This window comes from Poecilia reticulata, chromosome 11 (assembly GCF_904066995.2).
Source record: "Poecilia reticulata chromosome 11, P_reticulata-male-v2, whole genome shotgun sequence".
Lineage (NCBI taxonomy): Eukaryota > Metazoa > Chordata > Actinopteri > Cyprinodontiformes > Poeciliidae > Poecilia > Poecilia reticulata.
In genome coordinates this window covers 5,456,947-5,468,258 of record NC_088840.1, presented here as the reverse complement: position 1 = coordinate 5,468,258, position 11,312 = coordinate 5,456,947, and positions in this window count along the sequence as shown.

The following is an 11,312-nucleotide window of genomic DNA, read 5'->3' as shown; positions in this document are numbered from 1 at the left end:
GACGTCTTGAACTGGAACGGACCAGTAACGTTCCAGTTTGTGGGTCATTTGATACAGGGCAGCACAGAAAGAATAAAATAACATGCATTATTTCTATTTCATTGTTTATCTGAGTCCAAAAAATGTTTATGTTGAAAAATGACCAGATTCTTTCTGCTACGTCCGTCTAAGACTAAATCCTGACTTATGTCAAGATGCTCGTCTCTATCGCTTTTACCCTTTTATATACAATGTGAGTAAAAAGCAAGAGTCTCTCAAAAGTTTATTGGGAATGGGAAAAGACGGAAGGAGAGCCCACGACTTTCAAGAAAAATGCATTTCATAGACAACATGAGGTGCCCTGCAGAAAATATGGATCTATAGCAACAGGTGATTTCCATACACCAACCCTGCTCTGAAAAATATGTTGCGACCGGCTTTCTACCGAGGCAACAGAGCTTTCAAAACTGTTTGGTCACTCAAAGACCAATCACCCTTCCCTGAGAAACAAGCCTTTTGAGTATTTTGAAAAAAAATGTGCGAACAAGAACAGAAGCAATTAGTCTGGTGCTGTGGTGAAGACATGACAGAATACTCTGAGAATGCCACAGCAGCACTGAAAACATTTCTGACATGGTGTCTGTGTGAAGCGGGGTTGTCTGCAGTGACAGCAACTACGACAAAATCACAGAGCAGACTGGACATGAGCAACACACTGCGGGTGTCAATGTCTCCCATTAGCCCCGGATGGGGCCGTCTCGTTACAAGACACAGGACTCCCACTGTTGCTACAGGGAGTTGTATTTCTCTTGAACTTTGTTGACTTTAGTAGCATATCTAACTTTAAAGTTCTGCTTAAACATTACGACATTTAACCAAAGGTAGCTAGGGGGAAGAGAGTAGGATTACTCATGTTACGTTGTTAGCGCAATGATACGAGGACGCCGGTAGTGAAGTTATGAGTTCAGATCGGATTTATGCTCTTTATTGCTGGTTGTGTCATTTTGTTTTGTTGTATTTATCCACCACTCCTTAAAGACTCATCCACCCATCCATCGTCTATACCCATCTTTCCTTTTTGTGTCATGGAAAAGCTGTTGCCTATTGCCATCCATTATTGGATGGCAATAGGCAACAGTATTGCCATCCAATATTGCCAACCATTATTGGATGGCAATAGGCCATCCAATAATGGATGGCCTATTGCTGGTCTGTGAAAATATTCTCTTGGCAGAAGGTAAAGAGTATTTCATTTGTTTTTCATGTCACAACATACATTAAATCTAAACTGCATTGATTTCATCTAGAAAGGATGTAGCAGTGTCATACTACAGATAATTCAGAGACCAAATGTCAACACCTATCACACATTCAACAGCAACACGGAGAACTTGGCAAGAAAGTCACTGATTCCTTGATAGCTATGTTTGGTAGCTATCAAGGTCAGTGTTCAGTTTCCATGGCAACCAACTGCTTTTCTGCCCTATGGGTGGTGGTAGTCTATACTGCTTCCATCGCCGCCACAGGTTTTAACTCAGCTATCCACCAGAGTATCAGGATATACGTTTTACCACAGCCAACAGTTTCAAGTGGACAGAAGGACGCTATTGGCCATGCGAGCATCGCAAGTCTCACGCCAGTCTGTACACGTGGACCATGCTGTTATTCAGGGAGATAAATATTAGAATGACAGAATCAATCAGGTCCAACCGACTCCACAGTAAGGCTGCAGTCTGTTGATAGCAAAACAAAGAGCAATGTCTTGTCATTTTTCACACCGCAAAACCCATAATTTCTCACCCTCACAAATGAGTGCCATGTAACTAGTTCATTAAAGCCAACCCTGTCTTAATCATCACTCCCCGCTCCCTGCCGTGCTGAGCTCGGCGTCTCCACGGAGTGAAAAGCTCACTGCATAGACACCCGCATCAACACCAGACTAATTAACGAGCTGGCTAAGCAGACTGAATTAATGAAGATCTTGACACAGGGACTCCTCAAGACACACTCTCAGTATCAGGTAATAAAGCAGGACTAAATAAAGTGCTTCGCTGTTATTGTGGAACTGGTGCTCTCATTATTGGAAGGCCAGAGCAGATTTGTCCTTCTTAAATGTGTCTGTTAAACTTTTAGCAAGAAGCATAAATAAAAACACTAAAAAGGTTTTGCTTTCCGTACGTAGACTTTAACATTTAATGAAGCAATGAGTGTCTAATGGATCTCTTTGAGGAAGATAATTTAAATAACCGTTTAAATGCCAGGCTTCCCCTCAGACGTGACCTCGCTGTCTGACAGCGTTTAACAGCCATTAAAAATGTGTGCAAAACTTTGTCTAGATTCCGCTAATGTCCAAAAAACTCAACTTAGCAATTAAAATCACACGTGAATGAGTTTGTTCACATAAGCCACTAAAAAAACATGCTGCACCATGGTTCTCCTACAGCCTACTGGGTTCTTCTTCATGGTTTGTGCCACTGGCAACTTACGGTTGTTGATCGTGCGACTCTTGTGATGCAACAAAAGTTTCCCTGTTGCAGTTTTGCAAATTAAACCAATTCTGATACAACCAAATAAAAAAACGAAACACCTGATCCTAGCTCCAAAACTTACCAAAAAGTTTTAAATTGGCGTTTCACCAACGGCAATTTTGACATTTACTTTCAAAATGTCAAATTGTGAAATTAAATGGTCAATGGAAATGCAGCTAGTGACAATATCTTTGCCAGTGGAAGAGTTTCTTAACATTGGTTCTTTGGTTTTTACTGCTGCTGTTTTTATTTCCTTGTTCCCAATGAAAACAACTTGCTGCTCCGGAAATATCCAAAGGAAATATTTTAGTCTTCACAGTCCCTGCTGCAAATTTACAATAATAAGAAATTTAGAAGTGTCCACTGCATGTACTGCCAGTTTCAGACCCATGTCACATCGCTTCAGAGCGCTTTGACTTAGTCAGTCCTCATAATTTTAAAAGTACCCTGGCTTAAGCTTTACATTTTAAACATTTACCCACATATTTCAGCAAATCTTTCAGATCTACCTCCATTTGTCCCAGAAATGTGGCTTGGTACCCGCTGATAACTGCTGGCTGTTTTAGTCTGTAATTCATTTTACACATGACAGGCAGAGAACAACAGATACGGCAACAGCTGCTGAACAAGTCGAAGAAAGTTTCCAGATGTTCGATGACACGAATAAACTCGCTCTTTTTCATCATTTTCCACTGTTAGTTTGAGTGTCAATTTTATGTCCATCATTTGCAAAGGATATAAACTAGAAGTAAAAAAACAAAAACAAAAAGTAGAAGTATAAATTAATCACTTTTTCCCTTTCTATTTCATATTGTTGCAGCTTTCGTCTTTTTGCACTTTTTCAGGTAAAGGAGCCGTTTGTCAGTTTTTACCTGCCTTGAGGAGATCTGTATTCAACAAATGATGATTGTAGCTGATTTTCTGTCCTCTGGAGTTCTCTGTATTACACTAGTAGTAAATGTTGCTTTGAACAACCTTCTACACAAAAACGTCTCGCCATCTCTGAGTGTTTTCTAAAAGGATGGAGCAGTCACTATTGGCTGTAGTCAACTCCCACGCTTCATGCCACCAAGGCAGCCACAACCCACATGACAGCTGACTTCTATATTAGAACAGTAAAGCCCAAAATTATTGATACCGTTGACAGATTTAAATTTAAAGTAAGTTTTCCAAGACTCAATAAAGAGCCCAGAACTCCACAGATGCATTTACATGGATATTAAATGGAAGCAGGTCAATTTCAAAAAATGAATTTTTTGATACTAAGTTTTGGCGTTAGGATAAGGTGGGGTATTTTTTGGGCTACATAGAAATGTATATATTTCACAAAACTCCAACAGGGAACACTTTTTCTTGTATCACTTGAGTCACATGGTTAGCAACCGGATGTTGCCACCGGCGCAAATCATGAAGAAGGAGGAAGTCGATGGAGGACGATGGCAAGGAATGTTTTTTAATGACATCATGTGAACATGTGATTTTAATTGCGCCTCTTATTTAATGGAAACACTGACCAAACTATTGACCACATTTTGAGCACATTTGTAATGGAAACGCAGCTCATGGCTCCTTTGGTTCCACAATGCTGACTTAGTTTTCTGAAAGCTCACCGGTTTGACGACATCCTCAACTTGACATGTGATTCACTAACAACTATAGGAGACTTTGAGCTGGGCTCGTCTTTGCTGCTTCCAGGTAAGAACGTGTTACGAAACTAACTACTATCTTCCTAATTTCTTTCGGCTTTATCAGGATTCAGGGAGCCTAAACAGACCCCAAAACTAATGTAAAAAGGATATGATATTTTAGACTCATGCCTGGTCAACATGGCAAGATTTTAAAATTTTCAGCTGATTGTCAAAACCTGTGAGATCCCACGCAATGATAAAGAATAATAGGTATAACAGGTTTGGTCGCACGACAGGAGCAACCATGGTTGGGAATTTAGCGTATCATTTATTGTGATAAATGTCTTAAGAATTCTGACCTACCATTGTGACGATAAAGTCCAATGTTTAAAATCCACCAAAACTGTCCGTATTATCAGGATTGTTGATTTTTTTCTTCAATGAGGGCATCAATAAATTTGAAAGTATGATTAAAGTTAGTGTGCAGTTTGTCACTTTTATCGATATTACAATAGCGGCACAAAATTTCGAGATAAAAGTTTAAATCCATATCATATCATATCAAACCAACTGATTTCATCCACCAAGAATGAAGGGGGAATCTCGCAAAATCTCTCGAGACCAAACGTGAGTTCAGAGGAGACAAACATGGCCGACATGGGACATCTCAAAATGACTAACAGCCCACCTAGCAGGAACTAGCATTGTTGTGTTGTCATTGCAAAGCTTTGCTTGAGTGACCTGCTGACTATCTGCTGACAAGCTTTTACAGGGGGGGGAAAGACTACAAGCAGGGATTGAGGGAAATTAAAGCAGAATACTCTTCACATAAATTAATATGTAGGCTAATGTATTCTGGTCATCACACATGAATTAACAGTAATGAGCTAATTTGAGTTTTATTGCTGATTACAGTTTATGTTTCCCCATCAGGGATGCTAAGAATATCCTCTGCCTACACATACAGTGCCTTGCTAAAAATAATTATGGAGGCTTTTTTGCTCTGTGATGGAGCAAAAACGGTAACTGCACACAACTAGAAAGAAAGAAAAAATATATGTTTTTTTTAAATAAAAATAAGCAAAGCATCATCACAGATGATAGTGTGAGATCATCCCTGACAGATTTATATGTTAAAATGGAAAATGTTGGGTACAGTAGAAAGTGTGACTCATATTGTCACCTTTTGTGTCTTTTCTGTTGCTGAGAAAAGACAATAAGTTTTTCCTGACAAATTAATTAGAAAACTCATGATCCTTTTTCATAATAAAATAATGTTTTAGGAATTTTCAAATAGAACAAAAAAACAAAAAAATTTTTTTAAAAATGTCTAACAAAAAATGTGAACCATGACTAGTTTTACCATAATTCTCCTGTAATGGACATTTTCAGAGTACAACTCAGTTTTCTTATCAAGAAAATTTTACAGCTAAGATACAGATCTCTTAGTTCACTGAGTAGGTTTACCGTCATATTTTCTTATTAACCAACTTTACACCTCGTCAGATACTTTATCATTGGCCTCTCTAAAGTGGTCATAATCATGATAGTTCAGAAAAGTAAAAATAAACACTAAAAGATGTTGAATACTTAAGCATACAACTAATTTGCGATTTTTGCCTCTAAAAGGAGAAGCTCTGTTTTCTGATTCAGGGTCTTTTTCTTGGATATCCTCTATTTATTGTCCTAAAGTTGAGATACAAAATCTTTTCTTTTCTGAAAGGAAAAAAAAGGTGTCATTTAATATCCGTTTTTCTTTGAAACATGCACTTCTGGTAGAAGTGTTTGGTCCCGTTCGATGGATCCGGAGAGGGAAGAAGAGCTGCTTAGTCAGGCGTCCCCTAAACAGGCATTGACAGAAGGACCCTGTGGACCGGGAAGCGATGGCGAGCTTTGACCGGGGAATGAACTCGGTCGCAGGTGCTCAACCGTTAACATCGACAGTCAATGAGCCACAGCGGGATAGCCGCCAAATAAATACAATTACTGCAAATTTGCAGTTGACAATTAGCAACCGCTACCTCAGCTAACCCTTGTGGATTCACGCCGTTTTGCTCCTACTTAGCAAAAATCTATTTCCCCCCCTCTCCTTCTGTTCCTGATGGTGGTATTCCGTCCACTTATCTTCAAAGCTTATGTCAGCTTGAGCCCGGGGTAAATATGACAGCCGAGGTTAAGTTGAGCACATGACAGGAGGGCAACGAGGAGAAACAAGACGAGTGGATTTGGGTTATCTTCCGGCCGCAGAAGGCACCTCTGAGTCGGTCGATTTTCTGCTGTGTCCATCCTCGTCTCACCTGCTGCCGTTCGCCTTTAGGAAGGCCCGCCTACTCGCATGTCAAGGACGACTTGATGTCTTTGTCCTGAGCCGGAGGAGGCTTCTGGGTAGGAGAGAATAGAAGCACTTGTTGGTTTAAGAGTGTGTCCTATGAAAGCTTACCAAAAAATAATAATAATTAAAAAAAAAAGCCTTTCTCCAGTTCTGCTCACCAAACTGGACCTGCCTCAATTTTACAACCAGCAGCAAACCAGGCTTTCAGCTTTGGAGTAGCCCTTAGCTTCCAGCTAAATGGTAATCCCTCCCTTTGAAGGCTGGCCAGCCCCAATCCCACAGCTGACATAGCCACAGAAAATAAGGGTTTTGCTTTTGTGACCTTTATGGTGCTCTGACTAATCTGTCCTCCGCAAGAGAGGGGAAGGTGAGGGAAACTGGCACGGCTTTTTATGACGAGCTCACCGCTCTACCTTCCTGCCCGTCCTCTGGTGTCTCTCTCAGAAACCCTCGCAGTCCTTTTTCCACCCAAACACTATAACGCTGTTGTTACTTTCTTCACAACAACAAGCGCAAAGTCACGCTGCCGTTTTAGTCGTTTGACATTTAGCGGATGCTCTTGTTTCTGCCTCCGGCCCCATGTTCTCGGTGAAAAGGAGGGTCGCTGGCGCTCTCGCTCCCCCGGCGGCGTTTGGCACATTTACAAACGAGGCATCATTTAAGGCTGTTTCACACCTAGCTGGATCGAATCACTTACATCACTGGCTTCAGCTCTGATTTGGCTGCATGGGCCACTAAACATGCGAACCGGACTGCCTGACGGGTTCTGAAGGGTTGTAACGTAGTTTGGATTGTGAAATTAATTAATGAATCGTTTTTTGAACAGATAGGGAACTAAATAGAAATGGCTCACGAGTCTTGGCATTACATTTAGCCATCACTCTGACAGTGACAGTAAAGCCGTTTGTTTTTTCATAGATGATATGTAGTAAACTGTATTTGAAGAATTCTAGCTAGCTAACTAAGTCGCTAGGTAGCCAGATGGCTAGCTAGAGAGATAGTTAAATAGCTAGCTAGGTAGAGAGACTTATTTATTCAAGGAATAAAATGTATAGAATGAATATTTTTTAATTCTAGAAATACTTTTCAAGTATGCAGAGGGTTTGAAATGCATGTCGTTCTACTCTTCATCAAGTAAAAAAAAAAAAAAGAAGCACAGTCAACTGATATAATTAGCTGTTAAATACTGGGCCATCTGCACATGTAACCATCTTGTCGTTGCCTGTTTAACAGACATGTGACTCTTGCGTTTCTTTATTGTGTGTCTTAAAACAGAAGCATTAGTGGGAGATAGTTGCTAGAACTGTCGCCTTGGAACAAGAAAGCCCTGGTTTCGAATGACGTCTTTCTACAAGTGCGCTTCATCCCACAGTCCAAAACATGACTGTGAGGTTAATTGGTCTAAATTGCCCTTAGGAATGAGTACGTGCATGATTGTTTGTCCACTGGGTTTCTGTTGCTGTGTGATGAACTGGCAACATGCCCATGGCGTACCCTGCCTCTTGCCCAATGACTTTGCAAGGACAAGTCGGTATACAGACAAGAGATGGACGGTTTATGTAAAACAGCGTTAGCACTTTTCAAATCTAATATTGAGAGTAAAGAGGAGATAATATCCTGACACCCAATTACTGGTTTTCTAACCAAAACTGCCATCAAACATTTGGAGTAATTGGAAATAAGTTTATTTCACTTTGGAGGATGTTTTCTCTCTTTTGTCACCAATGAAGACTCCTGAGTGAATCTTCATTGCACCTCTTGGAATAACTTTGGTACACTTTGTAACCCTGCCCAAACTAATAGACATCAAAGACTTTATTTCTCATCTGTTCTTAAATCTCATTAGATTGGGAGCATGATGAACTCTTTGAGATATTTAAACCTACTTCATGTAGGTAGATTCAATTTAAGAGATTGTTTGATTCAACAGGGCTGGTGGTAATCTGATCTACTTGTTGATAGTCAAAGTTACATTTATGGAAAATTTACAAAGGAGAAATTGTGTTTTCAAGTGAGGCCTGTATGGTTTGAATAGAAATCATCACTTGTTTGAGGAACTGAAATATTCAAGTGTGACAAAAAACCTATTCAGAAGAGGGAAACATTTTCTTCCTCTAATGCATTTCCATTACAAATATTCGCAAAACTTTGTATTTTGCTAATGTAAAAAAAAAAGCACAATTTCACAATTGTTTTGTTTCCAATAAATTAAAAAAAATGTAAATAAGTTTGTTCACATGATAAGTAATTAAAAAACATGCCGCATCACAATCCTCCAACTACTTCTTCAAAGTTGGCACCAGTAGCTACGTCCAGCTGTTGATCATATGACTAGTGTGAACAAATAGCTTTTTTAATTGTAATTTTGCAAATTAAACTAATTTTGATATGACTAAAAAAAAAAAACTGCTTCATTCTGGTGCCAAAACTTTTTGTAAGAAAACTTGACTTTTTTTTTCTTTAATTGGCCCGTGTCCATTAAGCAAATTTATTTTCCAAATGTCAAATTGTGCAACTATATACAATATAAGCTGGAAAAGTTGTTTGTGTTCCAAAATCTGAAAGTGCACCTATTAGTGGACAAACTATTATTAAGGGTAATCGTGAAATGGCTCCTCTGCAGGACGGCATTTTATTTGATTTATCAATTTTCAGTCGTCCAACCCATTGTTATCTCTTCATCTCTTTTGCTCCTTCCACATCCAACCAAAAGTCGGTGCGGCCTCGACATGAGCTCCAATTGACAGGTTGCCTCCAATCTCCAGCAGTTTTCCAGCATGCTACCAATCAACACTTTACTCCCACCCTGGAGAGATGGAATGCGTGTGAGAAAAAGAGAAAGAAAAAAAAAGCCAGGGGCTGAGGAGGGTATATAGTGTTCGGAAACAAAAATGGGGACAAGAGTAACAAGAAAGCTAGAAGGCAACTTGTTGTCCAACATCCCAATTTTACCCCCAGATCTGAGACGCCCCATCGTCCTCTGCTGTGCCTGCGTAAAAAGATCTGTGCTTCAGCCGAGGCCTGACGTACACAGGCGGTACAACCTCCACCGATCCACAACCACCACCAACCACTCATGTTTAAATAGAAGCATGGAACCTAAGGGCAAAAGATTTTCCCAGGCCTTTGCTAATATTTAAAAATAATGTGCTTGCTCTGAATATGAAAGAATCAGTCAAATCGCACTGCTGCAGATATTAATCTTTCGTTTTCCCCAATAAGACCTTCTGTACTTTCACATATTTCTGCAATTTATCATAGTGTGGCCTCGCTGCCTAACCCCTCGCCTCACAAGCGTACTATTGATCCGAGCTATTGCAAAGATAAATGCAATCTTTTACCCAATGACCAGATTTTACAAATGAGAATATAAATGGCTTTGCACACACAGCCTTTATCTGTGGCTCGGGTCCGGAGACCTCGCTGGTATACCGTTTAGTTCCGATGTAAATTCACTTTGATGCACGTTCGACTCAAACCGATGGAGGTATGATGTAGAGGCGGCGGCAGAAATGGGAATTGTAAAGCTAATTACCAATAGAACTGTGAAGAAGGTGAAGAACAAGAAGGAAAAGAAAAAAAGTCAAGGTACAGTGGGATTTCTGACAGCTCTGGGGGTAAGTGTGGTAGATTCTATTTTCTGACACTGGCAACATGATGAGATGAAGAATGCTCCCTGTGATTAAGCACAACTACTAAAATATAGTGTCTTGCAAAAAAATATGAACACCCTTTAACACATTTTTACATCTTCTCACTTTTTAACCACATTGGGATTTTGTGCGACAAACCAACACAAAAGTCTGAAGAGTTTGGCATGCTTTTATATTCAACCCCCTTTACTCTAATGTCCTTATCGAGAAAGAGACACAAACAGCTGCCTGTAGAAGTCACCTAATTATGAAATGGTTTCAGTCACTCACCGATCATCCAGTCATGTCTGCATTGTTGCCCAGAAACTGGGCAGAAGTTTTTTATAAAGACTGAACAACAGTATCAAACCCGGTGGTGTTCCCAATGTGGTTTCCAAAACTATATCCATTTTGTTCCTCCACTTCAACAAACCGTTCTGTAGTTTGAAGGTATGATTCAAGCTAAACAAATGGTTGTTTTGTGATAGGAGAATGCAGTGGTTGATCTCATTCTCAGATCGAGGTCATTAACACTCACAGGCAGATCAGGCAACTGAAACCAGACAATCTTTATGGCCGCATGAGAACCAAAGAACCCAATCAAACCATTAAACCCAATGCAAAGTACCAACCTACAACCCAACCTGACCTGACGACCCACCTCACCACCCCAAATGGCAAACACACAACAGTGATGGAGGGAGACCATAGTCCTCTCTCCACCTGCTCAAATGTGGTGTTGATATGTGTTGTTATAGAGAGTATTTAAAATAACAAAGTGAATGACAAAACTTGGTCTAAAGCCATTGTTTTTAGCAAGGTCAATCATTCGTGTTACATTTCTCTCAACTACCTTTGAAAGGTAAAACTACAATGGAAATAGGACAAAAGGCTGAACGTTCTTTATCCTTTCCTGGAATGAACCATAGGAAACTTAGGACTTTTTCTCCAGCTATAATGAAAATATGCAAGAATAAAGATGAATTAGAACAAGAATAAGTCCTCATACTAAATCATAGTGTTGCAGCTTTATTCTGGTGATATGACTATTCTCGTAATTTGATGACTTTATTTTCATAATGCATTTTTTTATTTTTATTAGTATGGTCCTAATACATGAATAAAGTTAGTGTGCTTTGGGGTTTTAATGCTTTTACAAGGTACAGCAACTGCTTCTCATAAACAGAAACCTGCGTAGAAGTGAATGCAGGCA